This window comes from Schistocerca piceifrons, chromosome 9 (assembly GCF_021461385.2).
Source record: "Schistocerca piceifrons isolate TAMUIC-IGC-003096 chromosome 9, iqSchPice1.1, whole genome shotgun sequence".
NCBI classification, from domain to species: domain Eukaryota; kingdom Metazoa; phylum Arthropoda; class Insecta; order Orthoptera; family Acrididae; genus Schistocerca; species Schistocerca piceifrons.
The window spans coordinates 218,110,336-218,127,697 of NC_060146.1; positions in this window are offsets into that span (position 1 = coordinate 218,110,336).

Consider the following 17,362-nt stretch of genomic DNA (forward strand, 5'->3'; position numbering starts at 1 on the left):
CAAAGTCGTTTATGCTCTATTTTCATAGATTAAGTTCTAGAGTTTTATCGAAATTAATAGACAACTTTGACACTGATTCCCATGCTGTCGAGTGAGAACGTCGTTGCACCCAAAAAAGGCTTCCCCACGGCGTACTATTGTGCTTCCGGCTATTTTAAGAATTTTCAGAGTCGAAGATCGCCGGAATTCTGCAGAGCCACAGAAATTTCATTCCAGGCGCTGACTCAGACAGGGAGAGGCAGACAGAGTATGATTATGAACCGTAACTACCTAATCATTTTGTTTCACACACTTGAGAATTCAATTAATAATTAAATTTATACTTGGGAGTCTGAGAGATAACTGTGTTAAAACACTGGGCAAGCAACTTCTCTCGGCAGCAAGTTTCAATTCAAGTAACTACAATGAAGCGCCAAAGAAACTGGTGTAAGCTTGCGTATTCAAATACAGAGATATGTAAACAGGCAGAACGTGGTAGTATAGTTGGCGCAACAGCGATGGGACACAGCATCTCCGAGGTAACGATGAAGTGCAGACTTTCCCGTACGACCATTTCCCAAGTGCACTTTCCATATCAGGAATCCGGTAAAACATCAAATCTGCGACATCGCTGCGGCCGAGAAAAGATCCTTGCAAGAACGGGACCAACGACGACTGAAGAGAACCGTTCAACGTGACAGAAGTGCAACCCTTCCGCAAATTGCTGCAGATTTCAATGCTGGGCCACGAACACGTGTGAGCGTGCGAAACATTCGCCATAACATCTTCGATAAGGTCTTTCGGAGCCGAAGGGCCACTCGTGTACCGTCGATGACTGCACAACACAATGCTTTATGTCTCACCTGGGCCTGTCAACACCGACATCGAACTGTTGATGACTGGAAACATGTTGCCTGGTCGGACGAGTCTCGTTTCAAACTGTATCGTGCGGACGGACGTGTACGGGTATGGAGACAACTCGTGAATCCATGGACCCTGCATGTCAGCAGGGGAATGTTCAAGCTGGTGGAGGCTCTGTAATGGTGCGGGGCGTGTGCAGTTGGAGTTATATGGGACCCCTGATACGTCTAGATACGACTCTGACAGGTGACACGTACGTAAGAATCCTGTCTGATCACCTCCATCCATTCATGTCCGTTGTGCATTCCGGTGGACTTTTTTTTTGGCAATTCCAGCAAGACAATGCGACACGCCACACGTCCAGAACTGCTACATTGTGGCCCCAGGAACACTATTCTGCGTTTAAACACTTCCGCTGGCCACCAGACTCCCAAGACGTAAACCTTATTGTGCATATCTGGGATGATTTGCAACGTGTTGTTCAGAAGATATCTGCAGCCCCTCGTACTCTTACGGATTTATCGGCAACCCTGCAAGATTCACGGTGTCAGTTCCCTCCAGCACTACTTGAGATATTAGTCAGGGCCATGCCACGTCGTGTTGCGGCACTTCTGCGTGCTCGCGGGGGCCCTACACGATATTAGCCATGTGAACCAGTTTCTTTGGCTCTTCGGTGTAGATGTTATTCAGTCGTAATAATTTAACTTCATATTGATGGGAAGGGAAGTTAAATCACGGTATGGTCTACTGTTAAAGTTGAAAGAACGTACGTCCGTAGAAGATGAGTCAACCAGTATATGGCCTTCTCCTACGTACATCTCGCGAAAAGACCGTGAAGGAAAAAACAGGGAGATTTGAACGCACATCGTGGCTTACGAACAATGGCTCTTCCCGTGAATCATTAGATACCGGAACGGGAGAGAGGGGGAGGGGCGGGGGAGTGGAAGTCACGGTGGAAGACAAAGACACACACTACCTTTGCCGCTCACCGCAAGATGGCTTGCGAAGTATAGCTGAAGATCTAGAGCAATGAGGTGCTGAATAGCTGCAGCATATTCAGGGGCGTTCGGTCGTAAGATGTAGAACTTTGTGAGCCAATAGGAAGTGCATACCTTGTTCGGACTAGAGCCGGGTTGGTTTCGTAGGCTTAGGGCCGAGAGGTGATACTGTACAAACGTAAGTTTTTCGTTTATAAACTTAAGTCCGTAAAGCAGCTAGGAAGGAAACACGTCGTAGACAGCCGGTTGCCGGGACAAAAGAGTGTTTGCGGTTTTGGACGGCGCTCGTGCGCTGCGGTCAGCAGTCAGCGGTCAGCACGTGACTGCCCACCCATGATCCTTACTCACGACATTCGACGGGGAATCACAGAAGGGATGGCGGTAATCGCTGAAACGATCTGTTTTCGGTTATATCGTTTTTTTTATGTCAGTTTAACCTGACTCTTAAAACCGCTCAAAATGATCGGTTTCTGCAATAACCGGTTTTGGTTCTTTTTATTCTTATTATTTCATGTAATAAACGTAGAAATCGGACGAAGATTAAAGAATTTAAAGATTGAAAATATTGACCCCCACAGTTTCAAGATACGTATAAACAATATATTAAATTGAATAGGCAAATACCAGGTGGTGAAAAAGTCAGTATAAATTTGAAAACTGAATAAATCACAGAATAATGTAGATAGAGAGGTACAAATTGACACACATGCTTGGAATGACATGGGGTTTTATTAGAACCAAAAAAATACAAAAGTTAAAAAAATGTCCGACAGATGGCGCTTCATCTGATCAGAATAGCAATAATTAGCATAACAAAGACAAAGCAAAGATGATGTTCTTTACAGGAAATGCTCAATATGTCCACCATCATTCCTCAACAGTAGCTGTAGTCGAGGAATAATGTTGTGAACCGCACTGTAAAGCATGTCCGGAGTTATGGTGAGGCATTGGCGTCGGATGTTGTCTTTCAGCATCCCTAGAGATGTCGGTCGATCACGATACACTTGCGACTTCAGGTAACCCTAAAGCCAATAATCGCACGGACTGAGGTCTGGGGACCTGGAAGGCCAAGTATGACGAAAGTGGCGGCTGAGCACACGATCATCACCAAACGACGCGCGCAAGAGATCTTTCACGCGTCTAGCAATATGGGGTGGAGCACCTGGTTCTAATAAAACCCCATGTCATTCCAAGCATGTGTGTCAATTTTTACCTCTCTATCTACATTATTCTGTGGTTTATTGAGTTTTCAAATTTATACTGACTTCTTGATCACCCGGTACACTGGTGTCCAAAATTAAAGCAACAAACCGCAGTTTCCCCGTCCTGTGTCTAATTCACGATACAATCATACAAACCGTCAAAAAAATGTCCGTATCATCATGTTCTGCGCGTAAGCTGACATTTCGGTCAAAGGAATACCACGCCAACGATGATGTCAGGGCACCTATGAAACGGGCTAGTACCTGCAGGGCTGTCCCACATCTACAATCGCTGTGTACACAGTCACAGATGGCGCAGTATGATTCAAAGAAGACGCCTACCGGGCTCTCTGCGGTGGAGGACCGTGGGAAGAATGGAAGCAGGAAAGTGGCAAACTGATGTGGCCCGAAGGCTTAACGTGATGCGATCTGTTGTTTCTCGGATGTGGAGACGGTTTGTAGAGATCGAAACTATATCCCGGAGACCAGGGCAGGGCCGACCATGTGTGACGTCAGAAAGAGATGAAAGTTATTTGGCTGTGAGGACACGACGGCCCGCCGCAGCAACTGGCATCTAACCTTGCAGGATCCACTGGACGTGTTGTGTCTAGATGGAAGGCTTCGGCAGAGTGGCCTTTACTGTCGGAGACCTGCTGTCTCTGTGTACGTCTGCCGCGCCTTTACAAAAGGAAACGGCTAGAGTGGAGTCATCAACGTGCCACCTGGACAGTCGAAGAGTGGGCTATTGTTCACAGATGAATCCCAATTTGGTGTAGAGAGTGATTCTCGACGGATTCGCATCTAAAGGCGATGGAGAACACGATTTCGAGACCAGAACACTGTGCGAAAAGGCCGATATCGAGGATGATTGCTAATGGTGTGAGCAGGGATTATGTTGACCACTCGAACACCTCTTCATGAAATTGTACGGGTGAATCGGAAAGATTAAAAAAAGTTCCTATGGGACCAAGCTGCTGAGGTAATCGGTCCCTAGGCTTATACACTCCTTAATATAACTTAAACTAACTTACACTAAGGACAACACACACACACACCACACACACACACACACACACACACACACACACACACACACACAGTCATGCCCGAGGGAGGACTCGATTCTCCGGCGGAGGGAGCCGCGTGAACCGTGACAAGGCGGCCAGACCGCGCGGCTACCCCGCGCGGCTTCGGAAAGTTTTAATTGCTGTCAGGCATCGTGGTGAGACCTTGGGAACTCATGTGCGGTGATCTGTGCAACCAGACTTCGTACTGATGGACGATAAGGCTTACCTCACACCGCATGAGTGGTTGATATTTTCATGGAAGATATTGCACGCACGGCCTGGCCTGCTCGCTCTCCCTATTTGAATCTCATTGAGCATATGTGGGATGCACTGGGGAGACGGGTTGCTTCAGTCAGCGTCCACCAACCACTGCCCAAGACTCGCGAGCAGTGCTGCAGCAAGAATGGGCTTTACTGCCTCAACCGCAGAGCGCAGACGATGCACATTTCGCCATTCACGGGAACAAACAACTGCTGCTCAAGCGGCCATCTTACGCGGCCCACAGGCCACTACGAACAACACTTGAACGACACAAGAGAGTCTTATCTTAACGGAACATTCGAGATAGGTTGCTAAGTAAAAACTAATACGGATGTAGAACAGAATTATCAACATAATTTTGTATTTAATTGTCCTGATAGCGAAGTTCTTTGAAACAGAATAACCGACTTCGGCTATACAGTAACTATTTTTATCAAAATTTACAATACAAGCAAAAGAAAAAGTAAAGAATGGACATGTGTGAATGCGACTCGCGCAGTGTATTCGGTACAAACTTAATTGTGTGTATATGTTACAGTCAAAACCCGTTTTTAGTTAGAACGCGTTCTTGCTAGTTAAAACTAGTTTTTACTGAGCCGCTTCGTTAAAAAGCTTTTTGCCAAGTTACTTTCCCTTTTGACCAGCAGTAAATTCTAGTTGTAACTAAGGCTATCAGTATCAACTAGTTTCAACTAGTAGGAACGCGTTCTAACTAAACTAGGCAGAACTAGTTTTCACTAAATTTATTTAGGGGCGAATATTAATATTAAGAGCAACTACGTACTGATTGAAATAAAAAAACAGCGTTTTTGTATTGTGCAATGCAATATTTATTGGAATATTGATCATACATCCAAACACATTCTTACTACTTGAAATTAGTTGATACTGATAGCACTAGTTACAACTAGAATTTACCGCTGGTCGAAAGCGAAAGTCAGTTAAAACTAGTTTTAAGTAGGCAAAACACGTTTTGATGAAGTGGCTCAGTATAAAGTAGTTTTAACTAGTAAGAACGCGTTCTAACTAAAAACGGGTTTTGACTGTAACATATATATATAGCTGATCCAATCCGGGAATCGACGTTATCGAACGATTTTTGCTTCTTGTTGGCATCGATACCAAGATATCGGTGCCAGGGATTCCAAGACTTTTGACAATGTTTTAATTCCAAGTGTGAAGACGGATAACAAATGACAAAAGAAATATTTTTCTTGTGATAGAATTACAAATTAACAATTTTCTGATCCTTTTGTACCGCGATTCCTTTCTTCTTGCCAAATGTAATATTTACAAACAACGGGGAGTACTGTACGTTTTGATGAGTAAGTTTGCTAGTAAAAAAAATGTGACATAAATCCAAGTATCTTTTAATTGCGCTGCCTTAGAAACTAACGTTTATTATACCGCCAAGGGACCACAGACCTCGGTATGCGACACACATTTCAACTTGACACGTCTATTCATTCCTGACGAAAAATGATTTTGAACAACCGGACGGACAAACAGACCCGGGTTCTGCTGTTACATACTGAGGTGCAGAAGCCTAAAAGGCATTAGTAGCCACTAAATTACAAACATATGACAGAAATTGTAGTACAAACACGATAAATGTCTCATTCTGCTGCATTGAAACACATCAGAACCACATAAAATAACGTAAGACGAAACATGTCATGCAAGCTTCAAACGATTATACACGGGATTTTTCCGTAAGAGCGTGCAAGAGTTTAACAGGACTTAGAGGATGCTCCATTGAACGATTTGAGGTAAAGAACCTGTGGTCGGAGAAGCCAACTTAAGGAGATAATAGGAATAAAATCACATTACTGTGTACTCTGTTGTATACATTAGTACATGTTAACAGCAGATACCTTCATAGATACAATGAACGTACCATTTGTACTGTATCTTACAAAATGTGCTGAAACTGACGACCATCAACGTCAATGAAAGCATGACATGGGCGAACAAGATTCTGATGCACCTTGACAAATATCCATGGTGTGTTTCGAACCACATCGCAGACAGCTACAATTCTGAAACTAATCCCACCTCCGTATTCACTGTAGTCTCACACACAACTGACTTTAGATATCCCCGCAGGAAATAATCAAGGTGATTCAGGTCAGATCACCTCGCGGCCATGGAACAGGACCTCCTCTTCCAATCCAGCGACCAGGAGATACAGCACTCGGTTGGTTGCGAGCATCCACACTGAAGTGAGAGCACTTGGCACGGCCTGCTAAACCCGCAGGACAGGACACATAGTTTGGAAAGGGGCCAAAATAAACGGCTGTCAGTTACACTCGAATATACATTACTGGCCATTAAAATTCCTACACAAAGAAGAAATGCAGATGACAAACGGGTATTCATTGGACAAATATATTATACTAGAACTGACATGTCATTTCCTTTTCACGCAATTTGGGTGCATACACCTCGCGAAATCAGTACCCAGAACAACCACCTCTGGCCGTAATAACACCATTGATACGCCTGGGCATCGAGTCAAACAGAGCTTGGATGGCGTGTACAGGTACAGCTGCCCATGCAGCTTCAACACGATACCACAGTTCATCAAGAGTAGTGAATGGCACATCGTGACGAGCCAGTTGCTCGACCACCATTGACCAGACGTTTTTAATTGGTGAGAGATCTGGAGAATGTGCTGGCCAGGGCACCAGTCGAACATTTTCGGTATCGAGAAAGGCCCGTACAGGACCTGCAACATGCGATCGTGCATTATAGTGGTGAAATGTAGGGTTTCGCAGGGATCGAATGAAGGGTAGAGCCACATCTGAAATGTAACGTCCACTGTTCAAACTGCCGTCAATGCGAACAAGAGGTGACCGAGACGTGTAACCAATGGCACCCCATACCATCACGCCGGGTGATACGCCAGTTTGGCGAAGACGAATACACACGTCCAATGTGCGTTCACCGCGATGTCGCCAAACACGGATGCGACCATCATGATGCTGTAAACAGAACCTGGATTCATCCCCAAAAATGACGTTTTGCCATTCGTGCACCCAGGTTTGTCGTTAAGTACACCATCGCAGGCGCTCTTGTCGGGTGATGCAGCGTCCAGGGTAACCGCAGCCATGGTCTCCGAGCTGATAGTCCGTGCCGCTGCAAACGTCGTCGAACTGTTCGTGCAGATGGTTGTTGTCTTGCAAACGTCCCCATCTGTTGACTCAGGGATCGAGACGTAGCTGCACGATCCGTTACGGCCATGCGGATAAGATGCCTGTCATCTCGACTGCTAGTGATACGAGGCCGTTGGGATCCAGCACGGCGTTCCGTATTACCCTGCTGAACCAACCGATTCCATATTATGCTAACAGTCATTGGATCTCGACCAACGCGAGCAGCAATGTCGCGATACGATAAACCGCAATCGCGATAGGCTACAATCCGACCTTTATCAAAGTCGGAAACGTGATGGTACGCATTTCTCCTCCTTACACGAGGCATCACAGCAACGTTTCACCAGACAACGCTGGTCAACTGCTGTTTGTGTATGAGAAATCGGTTGGAAACTTTCCTCGTGTCAGCACGTTGTAGGTGTCGCCACCGGCGCCAACCTTGTGTGAATGCTCTGAAAAGCTAATCATTTTCATATCACAGCATCTTCTTCCTGTCGGTTAAATTTTTGTGTCTGTAGTACGTGACCTTCATGGTGTAGCAATTTTAATGGCCACTAGTGTATAACCTTTTATTTGATCAAATATTACAAGAGCCAAGGAAAATTTTAAAAAAACACAGCTTTAGTTTTGGAACTTAATTAGCAGCTGAATACGCCGTACAATCTCATGCCTTAAGGGCAAGACCACATTAATTTAAAAACGGCTGAAAGCCAATAACTTAAATCTCAACCAAAATCAGAAATTTAAAAGGCAAAGCCTTATTTTAAAACAGTTCCATAATTAGGCTGAAGCCCCAAAGAATCTGACCCTTTAAGAGCAAACAACTTAAATTCAAAACCGGTTGAAGGCCCACCACTTAAGACTCAATAACATTAACTTTAAAAATGCCAAAGGCTTTACATAAAACAGTTCTTAAATTAGGCTGAAGGCTCAAACCATCTGACGCCTTAAGGGCAAACAACCTTAATCTAAAAATCGGCTAGAAGCCATACAAGTACAAAGAACAAGAACAAACAAGATAAGGCAGTACACCCAACGGCGTTCAGAAGTTCCAAGGGTCGGCCTGGAATTCAAACACTAACGCTCGCTTAGGTGAGACAGGCAGTCGGCCCAACCATTCTCCATTCGACAACAACCCAACCGACAGACAGTCAACGGACACACGGACAAGATAACCTCCGCTTCACCCGACCAGCACACAATAGGGAGTTCAATGGAACAACGTAGAAGGTATCGGCGCCCACAACCAATTATACATTGAGTTGTCAAACTACACACCGTACTGGACAGCGACAACACGATGAGAAAAATACACTGCCTGAATTTACGTCAGCGGCCAGGGCAGGTAACCGGAACGTTAATGGCCACAAGGCAGAAGATTCCACTGGTGCACTTCAGTTCAAATAACCAAGTACAGCTAAACTCCAACGGAGGGTTGCTAAAATTTGTCAACTTGAAAACACACGTTGTTGGTCGCGGGAATATCCCAACAGCCGACAACGAGCTCCAAATGTCACAATGTGAACAGTCGTGACTTGCTGGTAGATTAAGTCAAAACTCAACTTTCGATGTCCAGGATCGATGAGCCACGAACCTCGTAGCAATGGGAACAGCACCACACACTCTGACACCGCATAGAGGCCTCCAGTCGCCCCGGCCAAACTACCTACCGCAGAGATTTCCTCGCTGCTCTACGCCAACCGACCAACTGCCCGCACACAGCCCAGCCGCAAACTATAAGCGCCAGGCCAAAGATAGTCCAAGGTGCGAATATAGATGCACAGCGCTGCTGCCACCCGCGGAAAGAGAGGATAAGAGCATAATCGCAATAACCTTGGGAGACTAAACACAGGATAGCAACCAAGGTTTAATCCAACGCATAGCATGAGCCAGCCACGGCTCAGCACCATCATGTTATATCCCCATCCTCTCTCGAACAGTCAGGGGTATGTTCTCCAACAACTCAGGTATAATTCTTTGCATGAACCTCAAGTAAACAAAACGTGCATCATGATTTCCCTGTAATCAGGCTCGTCCTCCTTGTTTCCTTGCAGAAAATAAAGTATGTACATGTAAATAAACGGCACAGTACGCATAAACTTGTACACATGTTAGTTGTAAATGAGCTGGAAAACAGTAATGCTGGACAAAGCTGTAGAGGAGTTTACATCCATATGCCCTTATCTGGCTTCTCTGACCCCGAGTACCCTATCTCAAACTGTTCGGTGGAACACTGTCCGTGTCGTGTCACATTTTTGCACACTCTTACGAAACACCTTGTACAGGGTGTAAAGCTATCCCAGAGGTCAATTAAAAGAAGGTTCATTTAAAGCACAGTTATTTCAGTTATTTTCATTGTTATGTAAGTAAGCAAAAAAGTTTTATTTAATCGCTTGAAAAATGTGTTTGTCTGCTGACAGTTTAAGCTGATAAGAATTGAACGAAATTTTCAAGAAGTGAAGAGAACATGTGTCTAGGCCTGTTTCTCATATTTCAATTTTTATAGCGATTATAACCATAAGGAATAAAAATGTAATACAAAGGCAACGGATATGAAGTAAGAGAAAAGAAGCAAACTAAAACCTAATTTCAATAAAATTAAATATATTGAAGTAGCATAATATGTAATCGGAAGATTACGAAGTGCAGCGGTCGTTGCTATGTGGCATCAGCTACTCGAAGTTCCGTCTTACTTTTGTTGGCTGCAGTTATTGTTGAGGTGTTCATCGAGATACTCGTAGGTGTTCTCGAAGTTTATTCTATCTTCTTCCCTTATAACACTAATTCTAGAGCCATCAAAGCATATTCATTCTTAGAAGTATTTCTGTAATCAATTTTTATTTCTGGAACATTTCGTTAAATTCAGATCAGCCTTAAACAGTCAAAAGACAAACAGATTTTTCATACGGTCCAGTAAAAGATTTTTGCTCTCTTACATTCATTTGAGAGTATCTCGAAGATCTGCGTTTTAAATGACTGTACTTGATGCATGCACCAACGACCTATACGATAGCTTTACATCCCATATACATTCGGTTGAAGCATGCACAGCAGTTTTTTGTCTTACGTTATTTTGTGTGGTTATATTACGATCAGAGTGTAAAATTCATCTGTCGTAGCACAAAAAAGGCGAATACGGCAAAGCTAGGGATGCAAATGATAGGGACTAGCTTCGCGAATTATCTCGCACCTTCAAAGGCACTTATATTCGCGCTTTTTTACTTCCAATTCATGTAAAATAAACCATCGTGTCAAGTAAAGTAACATGATACATGACGTAGCATCGTGTAACATGACATACACCATTATGCCACCCAGCATGGCATTTGTCATGTCGAACGTATCATTGAAGTTTGTGATGCGTGCATCCCGACTCTGGGGTACCTCCTATTATAGATGTACCCCACTCTCCGATTGTTGCTATCGTAGACGCATCCCTCTCTCTAGAAGCAGACAAATTTGTGCCTACTGATCTTACAGTCCTCACAGTACAGGTAACAGGGGGTGGGGCTGTGGCAGCAGTGTTCCCCTCGGGGGAAAAAATCAACCCCCCGTCCCCTCCAAAGGACTAAAAAAATTATTTTAGCATCCCCTCAGGAACAAATTCAACGCCATAAATTTCTTCCCCACAGAAAAATGTTTTTAGCTATTACATGTATGCTCTTCAGCCATATGATATCATATATTGCTGGCGAATCTTCTGGACTTTGGGCACAGTATCATGGGCTGTAGTCTATAAATTGCAAGATGCAGGTGTGCCAACGCCATTCAGCTAAGATAGCTCATTGTGCTGGGACAGTAGTTTACTCTTAAAAACAGCCCGAATATGTGAAGATGTTTTGATTTAAATGTTTTCGAAGCTGCCAGATAAACCTAAAAGTGGTGAGGTGACAAAAGTAGTGGGATAGCGATGTGCTCATACACAGATTCCAGTAGTATCGCGCACAAAAGGCATGAAAGGGCAGCGCAATGGAGAAACAAGCTGTCATGTGTATTCAGTCGATTCATTTGAAAAGGTGTCTGGCGTTGTTTTTAAAACTCCATGGTAACTGGTCGGAGATCCTTAGGCAGTTCAATATTCCGAGATCTGCAGTGTCAAGAGAGTGCCGAGAATACCGAACTTCAGGCGGCTCCCCGCCTACGGTGTTGGGCGACAATGCCTCAACAGTAGATTTAGTTTTCCGTTTCATTCGTGAGGTTTCCTTTTTTGTCGTATCATCTAAGGGTGGGCGTCTAGCCCTCTCTCGAGGGTTCCATCTGCCGTCCGATTTAACCCATTCTTTCTTTGCATTTTGTTTGCTTTGTGGTTCGTCTTTTCCCTTTGTGTTCATCTCGCCTTGTCTTTTTAGGCTGGACTATTCAGTGTGTTGCAAAATGGTTCAAATGGCTCTGAGCACTATTCGACTTAACATCTGAGGTCATAAGTCCCCTAGAACTTAGAACTACTTAAACCTAACTAACCTAAAGACATCACACATATCCATGCCCGAGGGAGGATTCGAACCTACGACCGAAGCAGTCGTGCGGTTCCACACTGAAGCACTTAGAACCGCTCGGCCACAACGGCCGGCAGTGTGTTGCACAATGGCTGGCTCACCCTCTTTTATCCTCGTGGTCAGCCAGCCCAGACCATCTGCTGTATGGTTTTAATACGTTCCTCTACTTTTCCTTGTGGTGTGCGTCACACCTCCCCCCCCCCCCTCCCCCCCCCCCCCCCATAGCCGGCACGTGTAGCCAAGCAGTTGCAGGCGCTTCAGTCTGGAACCGCGCGACCGTTACGGTCGCAGGTTCGAATCCTGCCTCGGGCATGGATGTGTGTGGTGTCCTTGGGTTAGTTAGGTTTAAGTAGTTCTAAGTTCTAGGGGACTGATGACGTCGGATGTTAAGTCCCATAGTGCTTAGAGCCATCTGAACCATTTTTTTCAATTCTGCATTTGTCACTATCCTGCTGGAGTTAATGGATCCTTTAGCATTGATGTGTACTAACAATGAAAATCTGAAATTATGTGACATGTTTTATTAAAATCAAATTGAGCCAAAATTCACTCCTGAAAATTTTGCTACATCCTGTTTTTATTCTGCAGCTGGCAGAGCTGCTCAAAAGCATTCTGAGTGAGTCTGCAGTCCGCAGACCATTTTTCAACCCCCCACCCTCTTTCTTTCGTTTATTTCGTTTTCTCTTTCGGTGTGGTTCCCCATTCCTTTTACCCCCTTTTACTTTCTCCAACTACATTTGGATGTTGTTTTACTATGAGCTTTGTGTGCGTCAGGAAAAAGGGACTGATGACGCTGTAGTTTGGTCGCTTTATATCCCAAACCAACCAACCAACCTCTCACCACGGACAAGGCAGAGGCCGACGGTCCTCACTTAACGACCGAGAGCAGCGGCATTTGCGTAGAGTTGTCGGTGCTAACAGACCAGCAACACTGCGTGAAATAACGGCAGAAATCACTGTGGGAGGTACGACGAACGTATCCGTCGGCACAGTGCGGCGAAATTTGGCGTTGATGCGCTATGGCAACAGGCGACCGACGCGAGAGCCTCTGGTAACAGCACGACATCGACTGCAGCGCCTCTCCTGGGGTCGTGACCACATCGGTTGAACCCTAGACGACTGGAAAACTGTCGCCTGGTCAGATGAGCTCCGATTTCAGTTGAGCTGATGGTGGGGCTGGAGTGTAGCGCAGGCCCCACGAAACCGTGGACCCAAGTTGCCAACTGGGGACTGTAGAGGCTGGTGGCGGCTCAGTCATGGTGTGGGTTGTGTTTACTTGGTACGGGCTGGGTCCTCCGGTTCAACTGAACCGCTCATTGACTGGGAATGGTTATGTTTGGCTACTTCGAGGCCATCTGCAGCCATTTATGGACTTCATGTTCGCGAACAACAAGGAAAAATGTCGCCGGTTGACAATCGTTCGCGATTACTTTGAAGAACATTCCGCACAGTTCGAGCGAATGATTTGGCCACCCAGGTCGCCTGATTTGAATCACATCGACCACTTATCGGTCGTAATTGATAGATCAGTTCGTGCACAAAATATTGCACCGGCAACACTTTCGCAGTTATGGATGTCTGTACAGGCAGCGTGCCTCAGTATTTTGTGCACGGGACTTGCAGCGACTTGTTGAGTCCATGCCGCGTCAAGTTACTAAATGCCTCAAATGGCTCTGAGCACTATGGGACTTGTGTTTTATTAACAACGATATAAATGAATGCTTACGCTGCCATTGGACAAAGGCAGCTATCTTGGAGCATCCAGCCCCACAGAAAAAATAACTAAGCATTGTTTACATGTAGTATCGCGTAATATTAAAAAAAATATCTTTAATTCATCTTGAGTAGGACGGATGTCTTCACGTTGGTATATGTATGCTATTGTTGGTGATAGCCGTGGCTTTTAACAAACGTAAAAGAGAAAAGATTTATTATTTATATTTTTCAAAACCATTTCATACAATAAGAATAACGGCACACTTATCGTCGTATGAAGTATTCAATAAAAATTTAATTATTCATTCCGCGATAACCGGCTTTAAATGATGACTCTAGGGATATACTACGATCCCCTACGTGTTGCTAACATAGGAATGGTGAGGATAAGATTAGAATAATTATTGCAAGCACAGAGGCATTCAAACAATCATTCTCCACACGCTCTGTACTTGAATGGAACAGGAAGAAACCCTAATAACTGGTACAATGGGACGTACCCTCTGCCATTCACCTCACGTTGGTCTGCAAAATACAGATGTCGATGTATTTGTGTGGAGTGAAGCCTTGTGTGGAAGTGAAGCATGGCTGATAGATAATGCAATCGACGTGAGACAGAAAAACTGCTGGAATGTGGCGTTGCGGAAGAATACTGAAGACGGATGGATTAACGATTGCGAAGGTAGCGAGCAGACTACAGTAAGCAGGTTCAAGGATGCCGTAGTTACGCGGAATAAAGAGGCTGGCACACAGCAGAGTAGCATGGAGACTTGCATCAGAGAGGAACGCAACAACGGTGACTGTTCTCAGCTCATCGTTCCGAAGTGCGTGGCTGAGGGTGCTTGTCGTGGCAAACCTCCTACTGCTGTGCAGGTGTTGAGACGCAGCGTCATATCCTTTCCCGGGTGCTGCAGCCGTCTCAAGTTGACAGCCTGCCTTTCCTATCACATCGCCGCCTTGATAGCAGTGTGTAACTGGCTAGGGTTTGTCTGCAGCTGTGTGTACTCGCGCTACTGCTGCCTTCCTGTGTCAGCATCTCCATCCCTACTCTGTAAGCCGCTGCCAAGTGCATGGGAGGATGTACGTAGCTTTGTACCTAGTTCGCTTTTATCGGCAACATGTCGCCCAGAGCAAGCTCCCAAGCAACGGGAAAAAAGCGCAGGTGACTCCTGTGTGTATGAACGGCAAAACAACGGACTCCCCAAATTACAGACCAATGTCCCTAACATCAGTTTGGTGCAGAATCCTCGAATATAATAAACTTTCTTAAGACCGAGAAGCTGATGTTTACGACTGAGCATGGTTTTAGAAAGCATCACTCGTGCGAAACTCAGCTTGCCCTTTTCTCATATAAACAAGGCGAACTATGGAGGAATGGTAACAGGCAGACAGCGTTTTACATCAAGCTCCAAAGTGAACTGCTCGAGGGATTTTTAAATAAAGGAACCCAGTATGCTACCCTCCTTGGCGAGTAACAAGGGTATCGTCAGCAGTGACCCAGACAGATGTGACAGGACTGCTATGTTTTCTACGTACGTAAACCACCTGGCGGACAGCATGGGTACCAACTGTGGTTGGTAGCTGATGATGTTCCGATGCACGGGAAGATGTCGAAGGTGAATGACTTAGACAAAGTTTATAATTGGTGTGATGGATGGCAGCTAGCTTTAAATGTAGAAAAATGTAAGTTAATGCATATGAGTAGCAAAAGCAAACCTGTAATTTTCTGTTACAGCATTAGAGGCGTCCTGCTTGACAGTCAAGTCGCTTAACTATCTGGGCGTAACGCTGCAAAGCGGTACGAGGTGGAACGAGCATGGACGATTGCGGTAGGGAAGGCCAATGGTCGACTCCGGTTTATTGGGAGAATTTTGGAACTGTGTGGCTCATACAGGATGACAAATTAGTTACAAACTACGGTGCGCACACACTTTATTCAACATGTAAACGTCACTACTGATAACAAGGTTACAAAAAAATCGCGAAGTGAACTGTTTAATAATCTAAAACTAACAAAAATGTATCGCTATAGATCCCACTGATGATGCCTTAGAACAGGAGAAGGCGAAACGGGTATGGGATAAATAAAGTAACTAGCAGCAGGAAAAGGCAGTTTTATTCACAAAAAAATTAGTTACTACAGATATTCGGAGTTAGGTTATGACATGTTCGATATGCCTGCCACCATTGGCGATGATGTGACGCAGACGAATAGCGCAATTCTCTCCGACCCGCTGAAGTATCGGAACATCGATGCTGTCGATAACCTCCTGAAAGGACGTTTCCAGCACAGCAATGGTTTTGGGGTTATTGCTGTACACCTTGTCTTTTAATACAGTCCCACAAAAAGGAGTCGCATGTGTCCAGATCCGGAGAATATGGCGGCCAATCGAGGCCCATGCCAGTGACCTCTGGGTACCCCAGAGCCAGAATGCGGTCCCCAAAGTGCTCCTGCAGGACACCAAACACTTGCCTTCTTCGACGGGGTTGAAGTCCGTCACTTTGGATAATGGGGATGAAATCATCTTCCACCAAACTTCACGTACCTCTCGGTAGTCACCATGCCATCAAGGAATATCGCACCGATTATTCCGTGAATAGACATTGCACACCACACTGTCACCCACTAAAGATGAAGAGACTTCTCGGTTAGCACACTGGACTCGTATTCGGGAGGACGACGGTTCAATCCCGCGTCCGGCCATCCTGATTTAGGTTTTCCGTGATTTCCCTAAATCGCTCCAGGCAAACGCCGGGATGGTTCCTCTGAAAGGGCACGGCCGACTTCCTTCCCCGTCCCTCCCTAATCCGATGAGACCGATGACCTCGCTGTCTGGTCTCCTCCCCCACAACAACCCAACCCAACCCAAGACTTCTCGGTTGCGAAATGCGGGTTCTCAGTCCTCCAACTGTGTCAACCATCCAAATGAAAGTCGTCTTCATCGCTAACGGAAACAACAATGAGAATACCAACTCCTAACGTGCGCCCCGCAGCCAACCGTGCAGTTTGAACGTCCTAACGCAAACCGTTCAGAACTTATGACGGTTTTGTTTCATATAGTTCACCAACTGTGACCCTGTACGTGACGAAGACCGCATGTAGGACGCTGGTGCGACCTATTCTTGACTACTGCGTCAGTGTTTGCGATTCGTACCAAGTCGTATTAAAGGAAGACATCGAAGCAATTCAGAGGCATGCTGCTACATTTGTTACCGGTAAATTCGAACAACACGCAAGTGTTACGGAGATGCTTCGGGAACTTAAATGGGAATCCCTGAACGGAATGCGAAGTTCTTTTCGAGGAACACTATTGGGAAAATTTTGAGAAGTGGAATTTGAAGATGACCGCTGAACGTTTCCACTGCCGACAACATATATTTTGGACCACGAAGAGAAGATACGAGAAACTCGATCTCATACGGAGACATGTAGATAGTCGCTTTACCCTCGCTCTGTTTGAAAGTGGAACACGAAAGGAAATGTCTAATAGTGGTACAGGGTACCCTCCGCCACGCAAGGTGGCTTGCGGAATATTTATGTAGAAGTAGATGTAGATGCATTTGTGCTTTTCCCAGCCTTATTGACTATGCGATCATAGGTAGAATGACTACTTAACGCGTTGGCGT